This window comes from Neovison vison, chromosome 12, assembly GCF_020171115.1.
Source record: "Neovison vison isolate M4711 chromosome 12, ASM_NN_V1, whole genome shotgun sequence".
Classification (NCBI taxonomy): Eukaryota; Metazoa; Chordata; class Mammalia; order Carnivora; family Mustelidae; genus Neogale; species Neogale vison.
In genome coordinates, this window is record NC_058102.1 from 120,929,786 (window position 1) to 120,945,059 (window position 15,274).

A 15,274-nucleotide genomic window follows, 5' to 3' on the forward strand; every position below is an offset into this window, starting at 1 on the left:
GGATGATAGAAATGTTGAGAGGAGGGTTCAAAGCAACCAGTACTCTCATAAATTGCTGGTGTAATGTGAAATTATAAAATCATGTTGGAAAATGTTTGGTAGTTTCGTATAAGGCTATCCCTTCCTTTGAGCCAGCAATCCCACTCCTCGGTATGTACCCAAGAGAAATGAAAATATATGCCAACACAGATACTTGGATAGGAATACTTGTGGCAGCTCTCTTCATAATAGCCAAAATCTGGAACAAAAGATCTCTCAGTAGGAAAATGGATTTTAAATTGTTGACATAAGTGTACAGTGTAATATTACTCTGATCAAAATGTACTATTTATACATGTAATAGTATGAGTGAATTTCATAGACATTATGCTGAGTGAACAAAACTGGAGTACATACTGTATGATTCTATTTATGGAGAGTTTTAGAGGAGGCAGAACTACTTTATGATGCAAAAACTAAGAACAGTTACTGCCTCTGGTGGGATTAACTGCAAAAGGACACTAGAGATATTTGGGGGGTATGTAGATGTTCTACATCTTGTTGGGTTACAGAGGTGCATCAATTAATCTATATTGTAGACTGTTGACATAGACAATCCTAAGCAATCTCCAAAAAAAAGATGAGAATTTAGCAAGGTTGCAATATATGAATTTACTACTCAAAAATGAATTTTAATTTTATATACTAGGAGCGAACAATTGGAAATGAAAAAAAATTTTTTTCAGGGAGAGAGTGCGTGCATGAGCGTTGGGGGTGGGGCAGAGGAAGAGGAGTCTAAGAAGACTCCTCGCTGAGCAAGGAGCCAACGTGGGGCTTGATTCCATGACCCCAAGATCATGACCGAGGCAAAAATCAAGTCAACACTTGACTGACTGAGCCACAGCCAGTGGAAATGAAAAGCATAATTCCATTTACAGTAATGTCAAAATTTACAACATTTGGGAAGAATTTAGCAAAAGATATGTAAGACCCCTATCCTGGAAACTACAAAATAATTTTGAGAAAAAAAATTTTTTTTTAAATCTCAAGAAATGGAGAGAGATACCAAGTTGAAGAATTGGAAGACCCAATGTTGCCAGTGTGTCACTTCTCCCCAAATTGATTTCAATCCCACTAGGCTATTTTTGTAGACATTGAGTAGCCAATTGTATTTTGGTAGAATTACAAAGGACTTAAAATATTCAAATAATTCTTGAAAAAGAACATTAGAGGTGTTCTTCAATTGTTTAGTGATCAATGGCCTGTCCTTTTACCTACAGAAATAAGATATTAAAAAATAATAATTAGAAGCTTAATGTGTATAAATAGGGCTGTTGTATGCATAGGATTACTGTCTGGTAGGCTTCACTGTAGGCTAATTGGCATAGTTGTTGTATTGGTAAACTATCAAATGCAAATGTCTGCACATTTTCTCCAGGAGGTTAGGGGTAGGTGAGGGGTGGTGGTGTGAGGCACTAGTGGTTGGTGGTATAAGCTTGGGAGATGACACTGGGAAAAGGGACTTCGAATGATATTCACTATGCAGACTTTCATGCAAAAATGTTTCAGGGACATTTCTTCATTGCCTCCCTCTACAAAGTGTCCATGGCCAGAGTGTAGGGTTAAGCCTCTCCAAAAATAAAATAAATGTCTTACCCCTTCTGTGGGTTGGTAATGGAGTTTATGGAGGATTAGAGATTTTTTTTTTATAGACACTTTAATCCCATTCTCACAACCACCTTCTGTCTTATTTGGTACCTCTAATGTCCAGGCCTTCCCAGGGTTCTTTTTGGTAAATTGAATTGCTTCTTGTCGGCATGTTATTGCCAACAAGTCTGGTTGTGGTTTTTTTTTTTAGCTCTCTCCTGTCCTGCTAAGAAAATTTCCACTCCACCATCTGTTTTCCATTTTCCTTCCCTTTCCTTCTTCTTTTGTGTGTGTGTGTGTGTGTGTGTGTGCACATGCATGTGTGGTTTTGCATTTTTTAATTCTTTACTATCATTTTTGTTTGGTTTCAGGAGTGAGCAGGTAAAAACACTTTGTTAATGTGATCTTTAGTTTAATCTACCATGAAAAACTGGAAATCCTTCTGAGCTTTCCTAAAAGGTAGTGTGATTCAGAGTGGTAGAGTGGAGGGGAGGGTATCACAATGGGAGAGAGATGCCTTAGATGGAGAGAGGGGACAAATACAAAAGATAGCTAGATAGCATTTTTTAACCCAATCCTATTACTTTATATTCTTGAATATATAGCCCCAATAACATGAGTATTTGATCATTCTACTATACAAAGAATGTAAAAATACCCTTTTTTTTCTGCACAAACACATGTGGATTATTGTAAAATAATATATGTTTTACTGCTGCTCAAAAATCAATTCTTCCTCAACAGAATATTAGCAAATCAAATTAAACAATGAATAAAAAAGTGATACGCCACAACCAAGTGGGATTTATTCCAGTTATGCAAGGCTAGTTCAACATTTGAAATCAATTAATGTAATCCATCATGTCAACAGGCTAAAGAAGAAAACTCACCAGCATATGGATAGTTGCAGAAAATCTGACATTTATTCATGGTAAAAACTAGGAATGGAGGGGAACTTCCTTAATTTTATAAAGAATATATACTAAAAAGCCTACTCAACATCATTCTTAATGATGAGAAACTAGGGACTTTCCCACATGATTGGGAACATGACAGAAATATACTCTCTTGCCACTCCTATTCAACATCATATTTGAAGTCATAGCTAATGGAATAAGACAAGAAAAGGGAGGAAAGATAAACAGGTTGGAAAGGAAGATGTAAAACAGTCTTTGTTTGCAGATGACATGACTGTCTATGTAGAAAATCTCAAAAAATCAACAACAAAAAAACTGCCGGAAACAAAGTTAGGTAATAGCAAGGTTGCAGGATACAAGGTTAATATACAAAAGTCAATTGACTTTTTATGTACTAGCAACAAGCAAGTGGAATTTGAAATTTAAAACATAGTACTATATACGTTAGCACCAAAACGGAAATAAAGATCAAAGAAGATATAAATGAACAGAGAGATATTCCATGCGCATGAATAGGAATACACAGTATGTCAAGATGTCAGTTTTTTCCAACTTAATGTAGACTTAGTGCAATCTTAATCCAAGAATAGAAAGCCCAGACATAAATCCACACAAATACAGTCATTTTAGACAAAAGGAGCAAAAGGCAACTTAATGGATAAATAATAGTCTTTTAACCAAATGGTTCTTGAATAATTGGGATACTCACATGCAAAAAAATGAATCAATGCACTTTTCACAAAAAACTAACTCAAAATGAATTATGAACTTAACTATACAGAAATCCTAGAAGATAAAATAGAAAATCTAAGTGACTGGTTTTGGTGGTGACTTTTCAGATAAAGCACCAAAAGCATGATCCATGAAAGATAAAATTGATAAACTGGACTTCATTAAAATTAAAAAACTTCTCTGCAATAGACACTGTTCAAAGAAATAAGCCAGAAATTGAGAGGAAAAATCTTTGCAAAATACATATCTGATAAAAGACTGGTATCCAAATATGTAAAGAACTCTTAAAATGCAATAAGAAAACAAACAGCTCAATTTTTAAAAAAGATTTTATTTATTTATTTGACAGAGAGAGACACAGCGAGAGAGGGAACTCAAGCAGGGAGCCTACTTGCTCCCGGGAGCCTGATGTGGGACTCAATTCCAGGACCCTGGGATCATGACCTAAGCCAAAGGCAGATGCTTAATGACTGAGCCACCAAGGTGCCTCAACAGCTCAATTTTTTTAATGGACAAAAGATCTGAATAGTCACATTACCAGAGAAGTTACACAAATGGCCAATAATTATATGAAGAGGTGTTTAATATCATATATCAAAAGGAATTGCAAATAAAAACAACAAGATACCACTATATACATTGCTATACATCTATTAGAATGGCCAAAATCTGGAACACAGATAACACTACATGCCACTGAGTTTGTGGAGAAAGAGGAACTCAGTGGTGGTGGGAATATACAATAATACAGTGAGTTTGGAAGACAATTTAACAGTTGTTTTTTGTTGTTTTGTTTTGTTTGATTTGTATTTTTTATAAAGCCTTAACATACTCCCCTTCCATATGATCCAGCAATCATGCTCCTTGGTATTTAGTCAAATGAGCTGAAAACTTAACATTCACACAAAAATCTACACACGATTTACAGAAGCTTTATTCATAATTGCCAAAACTTGGAGGCAAACAAGATGTCTTTCAGCAAGTGAATGGGTAAATAGAATCTGGTATATCCAGGCAATGGAATATTATTCAGTGATGAATAAGTAATGAGCTATTAAGCCACAAAAAGACATGGGGGAAAATTAACTGCATTTTGCAAAATGAAAAAAGCCAATCTGAAAAACCTACATAGCGCATGATTCTGAATATGTGACATTCTTTGAAAGGCAAAACTATGGAGAGAATAATATCAGTTATTTCTAGGGATTAGAAGGTAGGGGGAAAGAATGATTAGGTAGAGCACAGGGATTCTTAAGACAGTGAAAATATGATACTATAATGGTGTATGTATGTCATTATGCATTGGTCAAAACTTATAGAATGTACAACACAAAGTATGGACCCTACTGTAAATTTGGACTTTAGATAATCATAATCTATTAATATTGGCTCATCAGTTCTGTCAAGTGCACTATACTAATGCAAATGTTAACAATGGAGGAAACAGTATGGAGGGGAAAGGGGGTATCTGGGAACTCTGTACTTTCTACTCATTTTTCTATAAACCTAAAACTGCCCTAAAAAGAAAGTCTATTTTACATATGTATACATACTTTTTTTTTTTAGTGTAAACTCTACCCAGCGTGGGGTTTGAACTGACCCCAAGATCAAGAGTCACATGTTCTATGGACTGAGACAGCCAAGTGCCACAGTCTATTATTTAAAAAAGAAAGAAAGAAGAAAGAAAGAAAGAAAGAAAAAATAAACAGAGAAGAGGCTATTTAAAAAGCCAAGTCCAGGGGCGCCTGGGTGGCTTGGTGGGTTAAGCCTCTGCTTTCGTCTCAGGTCGTGATCTCAGGGTCCTGGGATCAATCCTAGCATTGGGCTCTCTGCTGAGTGGGAAGCCTGCTTCCCCCTCTCTCTCTACCTTCCTCTCTGCCTACTTGTGATCTCTCTCTCTCTCTCTCTGTCAAATAAATAAATAATAATAATAAATCTTAAAAAAAAAAAGTCAAGTCCATGACAGAGTTATAGTGATGGAAGTTGTGTTTACACGTGTGTATGTTAATCAAAACTCATTTAACCATATACTTAAGATTTATACATTTAACTGCATGTAAATTTTATCTCAATTAAAAAATCAAGTCTGTATTATTATCTGTGCTTAATTTGGCTGTAGCCACCTAAATATATGATGCAACTAAAAAATTTAAAGGAAGCAGGACTTAGCTATAAATAAGTGTTCTTGACCTTGAAGAGATGCTGCAGTGTTCTTGAGCACCATGACTAGGTGGAGAATGACTCTCTCAAATGTATTTCCCTGTGTAGCTAGTCCTCTTTCAGGTTAGTTAATATGCAGAGGGGAAAAAAAATCTAGCTCCAGCTCTCATTCCTCTCTGGCTTTTTTTTGATGTCTCATTATATCTTTTCTTTTGGATTTTGTCAGATCTTGGTAGAGGAGCACTGTTGTGAACTTGTTCTTGAAGGAAGTGAGGGGTCTGCATGGGAAGAGAAATTGAGATTTACAGCAGCAGAAATGCCCATAATCTACTGGTGAATGCTAGTGAATAAGAAAGAGGCAGAGCTGACCTGACTCACCAAGAAAAAGGTTGTATTCAGGATCCATGAGAGATAAGTACTTAAACATAAAAATGAGAAATGTGGGTTTGTTTCCATAATCTTGAACTAATTGGGAAAAGATACATTTATCTTGACCTGTCTCCCATATTCAGGAGTTGAGTGACCTGGATTTGTTTCAGTGGCTGTGATGGTTAATTCTCTATTGGCCAGGCTATGGTGCCCAGTTATTTGGCCAAATATATTAGAGGCTATTTGTCCAATGACACGGGCATTTAAATTAGTAGAGTCTTGAGTAAAACAGTTACTCTTTGTAACGTTGTGGGCCTTGTCCAATCAGATGAGGGTCTTTTTTTTTTTAACTTAAGATTTTATTTATTTGACAGAGAGAGGGAGAGAGAGAAAACAAGCATGAGCAGGGGGATAGGGAGAAGCAGGCTCTTCGCTGAGCAGGGAGCCTGATGTGAGGCTTGATCCCAGAACCCTGGGATCATAACCTGAGCCAAAGGCAGTCACTCAGCCAACTGAGCCACCCAGGTGCCCCATCAGATAAGGGTCTTAAGAGAAAATGGCTGAGATTCCCCAAAGAGGAAGAAATCTATCTCTAGGCGCCTTTACATCAACACTGAAACATTGGGCATCTGGGTGGCTCAGTTGGTTGAGCATCTGATGCTTGATTTTGGTTTAGCTCATAATCACACACTTGTGGGATTGAGCCCCGCCTTGGACTCCAAACTCAGCATAGAGTCTGCTTGAGATTCTCTCTCTCCCTTTGCCTCCGCCCCTCCCTCCACTCATGTTCTCTCTCAAAATAAATAAAATCTTAAAAAGCAAACCAAAACCAGCAACATCAACTCTTCCTGGGTGCTAGCCTGCTGGCCTGCCCTGCAGATTTTGGCCTTGTCAGTCTCCACAACTGCATGAGCCAATTCCTTAAAATCAGTCTCTTTGTGTATTCATATAGACTGTTGGTTCTGTTTCTCTGGAGAACACTGACTAATGCAATGTCTAATAGCCCACTGCCAGCTCTGAATTCCTCTTGCCTCCTTTTCCCTTCAACCCATATTAGCTTCTAGCTAACTCTCAATTTGAGGAAAAATAGAGAATTTACATTGAAATATTGTTTATGTGAAGTTGGTAGGGCATTTCATATCTTTTTAACAATTATAACGCCCTCAGGCTTAAAGGTTGGTGGATTGTACCATACATATGCATCTAATTATTCATACATGGGCACGTGTTTTCACTTGAGTTTTGGTTTGAGGCTCTTTCTGGATGTCTGGTTGCTACCAGCGGCAGATAGGGGGTGCTAAGTCTTTGTGAATTTGTAATAAATAGATCTTTTCAGTCATGGGTAGTTCATTAAAAACCTAGGTCAAAAAAAAAACCTAGGTCCACTAGTTCTAGATGTAGTCTGCTGCTCTCAATCAGACATCTTGTGTAGTGATACCCCCAAAACCCAAATACTTACATGGGCCTGCTTTATACAACTGGGCTTCTCCCCTGGTTCCTTGTTTGCACTCTAGTAATCTGGTAGTTCTGGAATCATACCACAAAGCAAGACCAATTGGCTGCACTCTGATCCCCTGTCTAGATTATGTTGGCTCCTCTGCCCCTGGGTATCTGACCAGGGTATCTGACCCAGTCTCGTTCAACCTGGATAAACTCCTCTTGAACTTTGATTTTGGTTCTGCTTGATTGTGTGTGTTACCACCCCTCTGTGACCACCAATGCCGTGTCCTTACTGGATAAGGCCTCCCAGGTGGATCCAACTTGAACTTGACCCAAATTTTTCTTGCTTCAGTGGACATTGTAATATGCATTTAGGGACCCACTATTGTTTCTGGGTTGGTGTATCATGAATCTAGTCCCACTGGCTCCAGTTTATGTCCTGGTTCCTGCTGTTTACTTAACCTTTGGGGATTCAACACACTTCAAATTTTGGTCTGTAAGAGTTATAATAGTGTAGTCCAATCATACCACATGGAAGCAAATAAGGATATCTTAAGTGGGAAAATGACATGATGAAAGTGGTGTATTAAGATAATTAATCTCTTAGTGTTCTGCAGGATAGATTGGAAGCAAGGGAGACTGGGTAGCATGTTAATCTGTTAATTCGGAGATGTGATGCTTAAGATCAGGCCTAGAGTGGTAGTGAATATAAGAAGGAGTAAAGAATCTTAATACTTTATGCCAGTAAAATGCTATTTGCATAAAGATGTTCACTGCAGAATAGTTTATAACTGCAAAAACTTGCAATGATCTAAATATCCAACAGCAGGGGGATGATTTAAGTAAATTTTGGTTGTAGCCCACTTGATGAAATGTTATGTAGCTAATAAATAAACTGTTAAAGCTATTAATCAAAATATAAAAGTTCCTATGAAGTAATAGTAAGGGGGAAAAAAGCAAGATACCAGCAATGCAAACTGGTGTAGCTGCTATGAGAAACAGTATGGATGTTCCTCAAAAAATTAAAAATAGAATTACCATATGAGCCATTAATTCCATTACTAGGTATTTACCCAAAGAATATAAAAAATGCTAATTTGAAAAGATATTTGGGGGTGCCTGCGTGGCTCAGTGGGTTAAGCCTCTGCCTTCGGCTCAGGCCATGATCCTGGGGTCCTGGGATTGAGCCCCGCGTTGGGCTCTCTGCTCAGCGGGGAGCCTGCTTCTCTTCCTCTCTCTCTGCTTTCCTCTCTGCCTGCTTGTGATTTCTCTCTCTGTCAAATGAATAAATAAAAATCTTTAGAAGAGAATTTTTTTTTTTTTTAAGAGAGAGAGAGAGCATGCCAGCACAGGCAGACAGAGTGGTAGGCAGAGGCAGAGGCAGAAGCAGGCTCCCCGCCGAACAAGGAGCCTGATGTGGGACTCGATCCCAGGACGCTAGGATCATGACCTGAGCCGAAGGCAGCCGCTTAACCAACTGAGCCACCCAGGCGTCCCATAAATAAAAATCTTTAAAAAAAAAAAAGATATTTGTACCCCTGTGTTTATTGCAGTATTATTTGTAGTAGCCAATTATAGAAGCCACCCAAGTGCCAATTGATGAATGAACCAATAAATACGTGGTGTATACACACAATGGAATATTACTAAGCCATAAAAAAGAATGAGGTCTTGCCATTTGCAAAAACAGGATGGATCTAGAGGATATAATGGTAAGTGAAATAAGTCAGAGAAAGACAAATGCCATATAATTTCACTCACATGTGGAATTTAAGAAAAAAAACAAACAAACAAAATAGACAAACCAAAAAACAGACTCTTAAATATAGTAGAACAAACTGATGGTTACTGGGGAGGAGGGGATGAGGGAAATAGGTGAAGGGCATTAAAGAGTACCCTTATTTAATGAGCAGTGAGTAATGTACAGAATTGTTGAATTACTATATTGTTATTGTAGTCCTGAAACTAATATAACATGGTGTGTTATTAATTATACTGGAATTAAAAGTTTAAAAAGGGTACAAAATACACACACAATTATTACAAAGTCTGTAAATATGCATATAAAATATGTATATAAGTTGTATGAAACGATAACAATGATGGTGGTAGAGTTGGGATTACATATGCTTTCATTTTCTCTATTTTCCAAATTTCTTGAATCTTTAATTTTAAAACTATAGAATAACTACTAATAATATAATATAAATAATGTAATAACTAATTCATTATCTCATGTAAGTGATTATTTTGACAAATTTATTGGTGTTCTCAAGTCTTCTAGGTCCTGGAATGAGCCTGGAGAAAGTATAAGCATAGCCATTTTGAGAAAGTCATCATTTCATTACCAAAAGAAGGTTTGGCTGTTGATGAAAAATAAAAACAAAGAAGCAACAACCACTAAAACATCTTTTTCCAGGTACTCCCAGGAAGACCTACTTAATGAAGATTTCTGCATTGGATTTATATTGATTTCTAGCATAGCTGGGCTCTAGCACTCTTCTGGAACAACCAGGGGACCATATTTTGTACTCACTTTCTCTTCCCCTTTGGCCATGGTGGGAATTAGTGTTGAAATCAATAAGCCCTAACCATTGTCTCATTGACATGGCGTTCACCTGTGATTTTTTTGTCCTCTGACAGTGTTCCTTATTTTTACCTTAGGGAGTGCTAACTTAGTTGGTAAGATCGTAGACTTTGAACTAAGGCAAATATGGTTCAGGTTCTAGGTCTTCTGCTCATAGCTGTATGACTCTGGACAAGTTACATAATCATGCTGTGTCTTTGGTTGCTCAAGGGTGAGATTACTTACCTTTGGGGATTGGAGGGTAGTTGAAGCAAGGCAAAGGAAGAGCTTTTGATAGAGCTGTCTCTTAACTTTATCAAATTGCTGCTGAGAGAGAAGGGCTCTGGCCCCTGAGTGGATCCTGTAACTTCCACTCCCCCCTTTCAGGGGAGGTCAGGGCAGAGCTGTACTCAAAGACGTTCTGTCTTTTGACTCAATGGATTCTGAGATATCATCTGCATTAATGACTCTCCTGGGACATTTGGAAGTCACCATGATCTACTGCCCAGATACTCTTTAGAGCTACAGAATTTATTAAGGACAATAATTTCCAGAGGAGGCTGGAAAGGTAGCACTCTTTGCATACCTTAATAGTGGCAAAGATGAGTAGATAAGTCAGTAATCAGAAATAACCTCTGCATTTATATATAATAGCTCTCTGAACTCCTCTCCCCTGAATGCTCCCTTTTGTGGTATTTATTGTTTTACTGTCACCTCTTCCAGGATGACCCGGAACCTCTGGGAGCCCAACTACTGGTCAAACCTATGTTTGAGCTCAGGCTGCTTAGAAACACCTATAGGACATCCTCTAGCCTGACAAGGGACATTATAATACAAGGCCATAGTCAATAGGTACCAAATAGCAAGGGGAATGAGTCAGATGGGAGAAGTCCTGGCTATCCTTCTCCCACTCTCCTCATCTGTCCTTGTCAGAGAGTTTGGGCCCTTTGTAATGACCAAGTCCATAGCTCTGGTTGCCTCCCACATTCAATTCCTCCATTCCTCCTTTCCTACCTCAATTTTAGCAACTTTTCTCTATTACACATCCTAGAGACTCACCCCAGCAATCTTATATGAGGCCCCAAACAAGTGGTTGGTAAGGCTGATGTAGACACAACCTCCAAGAATAGCTCCAACTCTGGCCCAGTGGAAGGGGGCCAAGACTGCAGGACGCTCAAGGATGCTCATACACAGCCCAGAGGCAACTCCATTTCTGTCAGAATACCCAGATGGGTGACTCCAGGTCTATCCTCTCTGGTGGGGGGGACTTTTGGAAGAGATTAGCCTGTCTGTATCCTTAAACTGGCCAGCTACTTCTAGCGCATAGGTCCAATCCTCAATATAAATGAATTGCTACTCTGATACATTGTGCACAGCTTAGAATGCCAAATACTTATTTCAGGATTGCACTGTGTTTTGGGAAGAGATTTATAATGCCTTTGGCTCTTGATCCCTTGCCCCATTTCCTGTTTATGGGTATATACTTGTCCCTCCGATCTCATACTTGATGCTGTCCTTTGGACATGGACTTTTAATTTCTCTTTACAGTGACTTTGATTTACCCTTAGGATTACCTCTGCTTCTACTTCTTTGAGTCAACACTTATGCCTGGTCCAGCCCTTCCCTCATGATTCCTGATATTATCTTTCATGGCAGGTATTTTCCACCCTGGCCCTGTTAAGAGGAACCACATATAAAAAGTAACACATGAGGTTACTGTCTACTGTAAGGACTATAGGTTTCTAGGGAGTTTCACCTCTTTAACCCCACAAAACCCCAGTCTAGTAACTCTCAGGGGTAAGATTTATAGCCAGCAGACCATCCAGGTATGAACACTTTAAGACTGATGGGGTACAACAAAAACAGGTATGGAATACAACTGGGAAGCTGTAAATAATACATGCATCTAGCATTCTTGCTCGTGACTCTGATCACGGCATTTTGTTACCTATGTTTCTTCTCTATCTGTTCCTAACTCTAAATGGTTTCCTTGTGGCTGGATCCATGAACTTGCTGGCTATTTTTCTTGACTTACTTCTTCCCCGTTGCATTTTGACAATAGCCCTTATTCTCTGTCCCTCGTCTGTCCTCCACCCTGCCTCTCCAGCGTGGAATGATCAGGTCCTCCTCCACCAACTGCTACTCTTTTCCTTATTTTGTGATCTAGATACTTTTAAATACGGCTTACACCCCCTATGGGAAATTTAGAAGAAAGACAGTTAAGTGATGGAAAGAGGGGATGAGGCAAAGAGCTAGTAGGAAGTGGGAAAGGGTGAAGCCAGGGAAGAGCCATGGAGGGAGAGGAAGAATTGTAAGGTCATTCAGGTAATATTTGGTGGGTAAAACATTTGAAAGAATGAAGACAAATGGTAAATGGAATTCTCCGAGAACAAAAGTAAAGTGTGTGGACATGAGACCTGGACATAGGAAAAGAAAATGGGTGTAATAGTCATTGGAGAGGTGTGTGGCAGGAATGAGTGCTGGGAAGGTGAAATACAGGGCCATTCCAAGGTGAAATGATAAGGGTGGGCAACTGAAGCATTAAACAGAGGACTCCCATGAAAGGTCCCTGTCATAGTTCTTGTCTTGAAGAAAGGGATATTTTAAAGTTTATTTATTTATTTTTTTAATAATCTCTCCACCCAGCGTGGGGCTCAAACTCATTACCCTGAGATCAAAAGTCATTTACTATTCCGACTAAACCAGGCAGGGACCCCAAGAAAAAGATATTCTAAAAAATGGCTTGAATAAGTACAAAAATAACTATACAACAAAGTAGACTATTAACTACAACCAGAAAAATACAAATAAAGGGTAAGGGGGGACTGCAAAAGGATGCCATGGCAGTTAACACTTAGTGCTGTGCCTTATATGGAGTATATACTCAACAAAACCATTTCAGGAGAAAAGCTGACATTGGAAAGGGTACATGTGTGCTTTTGAAATCATATAGCTGATGTTTACTTCTCTACTAGTGATTCTCAACAATGGATGCACGTAAGAATCCCCTGAGAAACCTTTAGAATGACCAATATCCAGACTCGGCATTCAGAGGTTTTCAGTTAATGGGTCTGGAATAAAACCTGGGCATTACTGTTTTTCTAAAGCTCCCAGATGATTCTAATGGTCAACCAAGATGAGAGACCTTTGGTATGTGTATATCTTTTTCTTTTGAAAGATTAAAGGGCTTAGAATCAAAGGATAGAAACACAAATTTGGGAAGTAGAAGGTACAGATTCTAGATTAAGCACTAATGCCAGTTAATACATCTTGGATAATTTTCTGCCAGGGGTGCCTGTGTGGCTCAGTTAGTTGAGTGTTCGACTCTTGATTTTGGCTCAGGTCATGATCTCTGGTTCATGACATTGAGAGCCCCACATCCCTGCCATGTGCCATGTGCAGCCATGAACTGCACATGGCTTAGGTGCAGTTCAGTATGGAGTCTGCTTGTCCCTCTCCCTCCCCCACTGCTCCCACCTTGGACTTGCTCATGTGCACTCTCTCTCTAAAATAAATAAATAAATCTTTTAAAAAATATCCTTTCATCAGTACAATTTTAAAAATGGTATATAAACTCAGGGTAATATATTGTTTCTGTCCCTTGTCTTTCAGGAGTTTAGAGAATTAAATTTGGGGATTTTTTTCAGTAGGAAGTTACTATGTAAATACACTTAATTATTATAATCAATCAAAGGAAAATCATGAGTTTTTGTTTGTTTGTTTGTTTTGTTTTTTACTTTCTAAAAATTGAGGTTCAGTCATCTGGGTGGCTCAGTTGGTTAAGCATCTGCCTTCAGTTTAGGTCATGAACCCAGGCTCCTGGTATCAAGTTCCATGTTGGACTCAGTGCTCATCAGGGAGTCTGCTGCTTTCTCTGCCCTTCCCCTTCCCTCACTCACTCCATCTCTCTCTAAATAAATAAATAAATAAAATCTTTTTAAAAATGAGGTATAATTGACATATAACTTCAGTTTCCGGTGTATCATGTTATTTTGGGTAACAAAAATCTATTATGATTAAGAGTCCATTTATCATATTAATTTATACATTTTGACATCCATCATCTTTTTCTCTCAAAATCTTTGCCAGTTAAGTATTATCTTTATTTTGCAAATGACTGACCTACAGTCACATCTCCTTATATGACAAAGCCACTCTCTATTTTCTTTCTTCAATCTTAAGTATCTTTCTAAATTTTTGTTGACATGGTATATTTTACAGTGAGTCAGTAGCATTGGTTATAGTGCAAAGAGTTAAAACTATAGCTCTGTTCAACCAGTTGTCTAACTGATAGGATGATGGAACAGAAATAAAATGTCTTGAGGAGGATAAATAAGTCGGTAGAAATTGGCATTTGCCATTGGCCGTTGCTAAGCAGATTAAAAGGACAGAAAAAAAAACCAGTCACAAACTACAATAAACGATTCAGGTTTTAGCATTATAATTGCTAAATAAATGTTGAAAGAATGAATAAATGAGTAGGTGAATTTTAAAATATTTATGGAAGTGACCATAACGATACATAAACTCATTGAATACTTACATATGCCAGGCACTATTTTTAGCACTTTACGTGTATTATCTCTTTTCTTTTTCTTTTCCTTTTTTTTTTTTTTTTTTTTTTTTTTAAGATTTTGAGTAATCTTTACACCCAGTGTGGGGCTTGAACTCACAAGTCCACGATCCATAGTTGCATGCTCCACTGACTGAGCCAGCCAGGTGCCCAGGCTTATCTCAATCAACATACTGATTCTTTTCGGTCGGTATTATTATCATTATTCATTTTGCAGGTGAAGAAACTGAAGTGCAGACAGATTAATTATAGTGCTGAGGCTTCTATTTGTCTTTTCTTTTTGTGGTGCCACCTGCTGGAGACAGGACCTGCTCTTGTTGCCTTTCCAGACCACTAGCTCTTCCAACCTGTTCCAAAGTCTGTCTGCACTGCTTGTCAGTGCAGGGCACCTCTTTTGCCTTAACTGGGGACAGGAATACAGGGCCACAGGGCTGATAATGTCATACATAACATAAAGACTCTGGCCCAGGGCATGGATTCCAGTCCTCTAGATTCTGCCTTGGCTCTCATCTCTTCTGTCTTAACCTCGTCAGCCACAGCAAAAACCTGTGCATCCTCAGTCATTCTGCAGCTTATTGATTCTGTGGAAGCCATGAATTCTAAGGTGTGCCAGTAAAATAAATTTACTACTAAGAAAAATAAACACATCCAATTATTATTTTATTTATTTACTTTTTTTAGAGAGGGGGCGAGGGGGCGAGGGAGAGTGTGCAGAGGGAAAGGGAGAGAGAAAATCTTAAGCAGGTTCCACACCTGGGGCAGAGCTGGATGCAGAACTTGATCTCACAACTCTGAGATCATGACCTGAGGCAAAATCAAAAGTTGGACACTTAACTGACCGAGCCACCTAGATGCCCCATAAACACACCCAATTTTAATGATATGATGTCA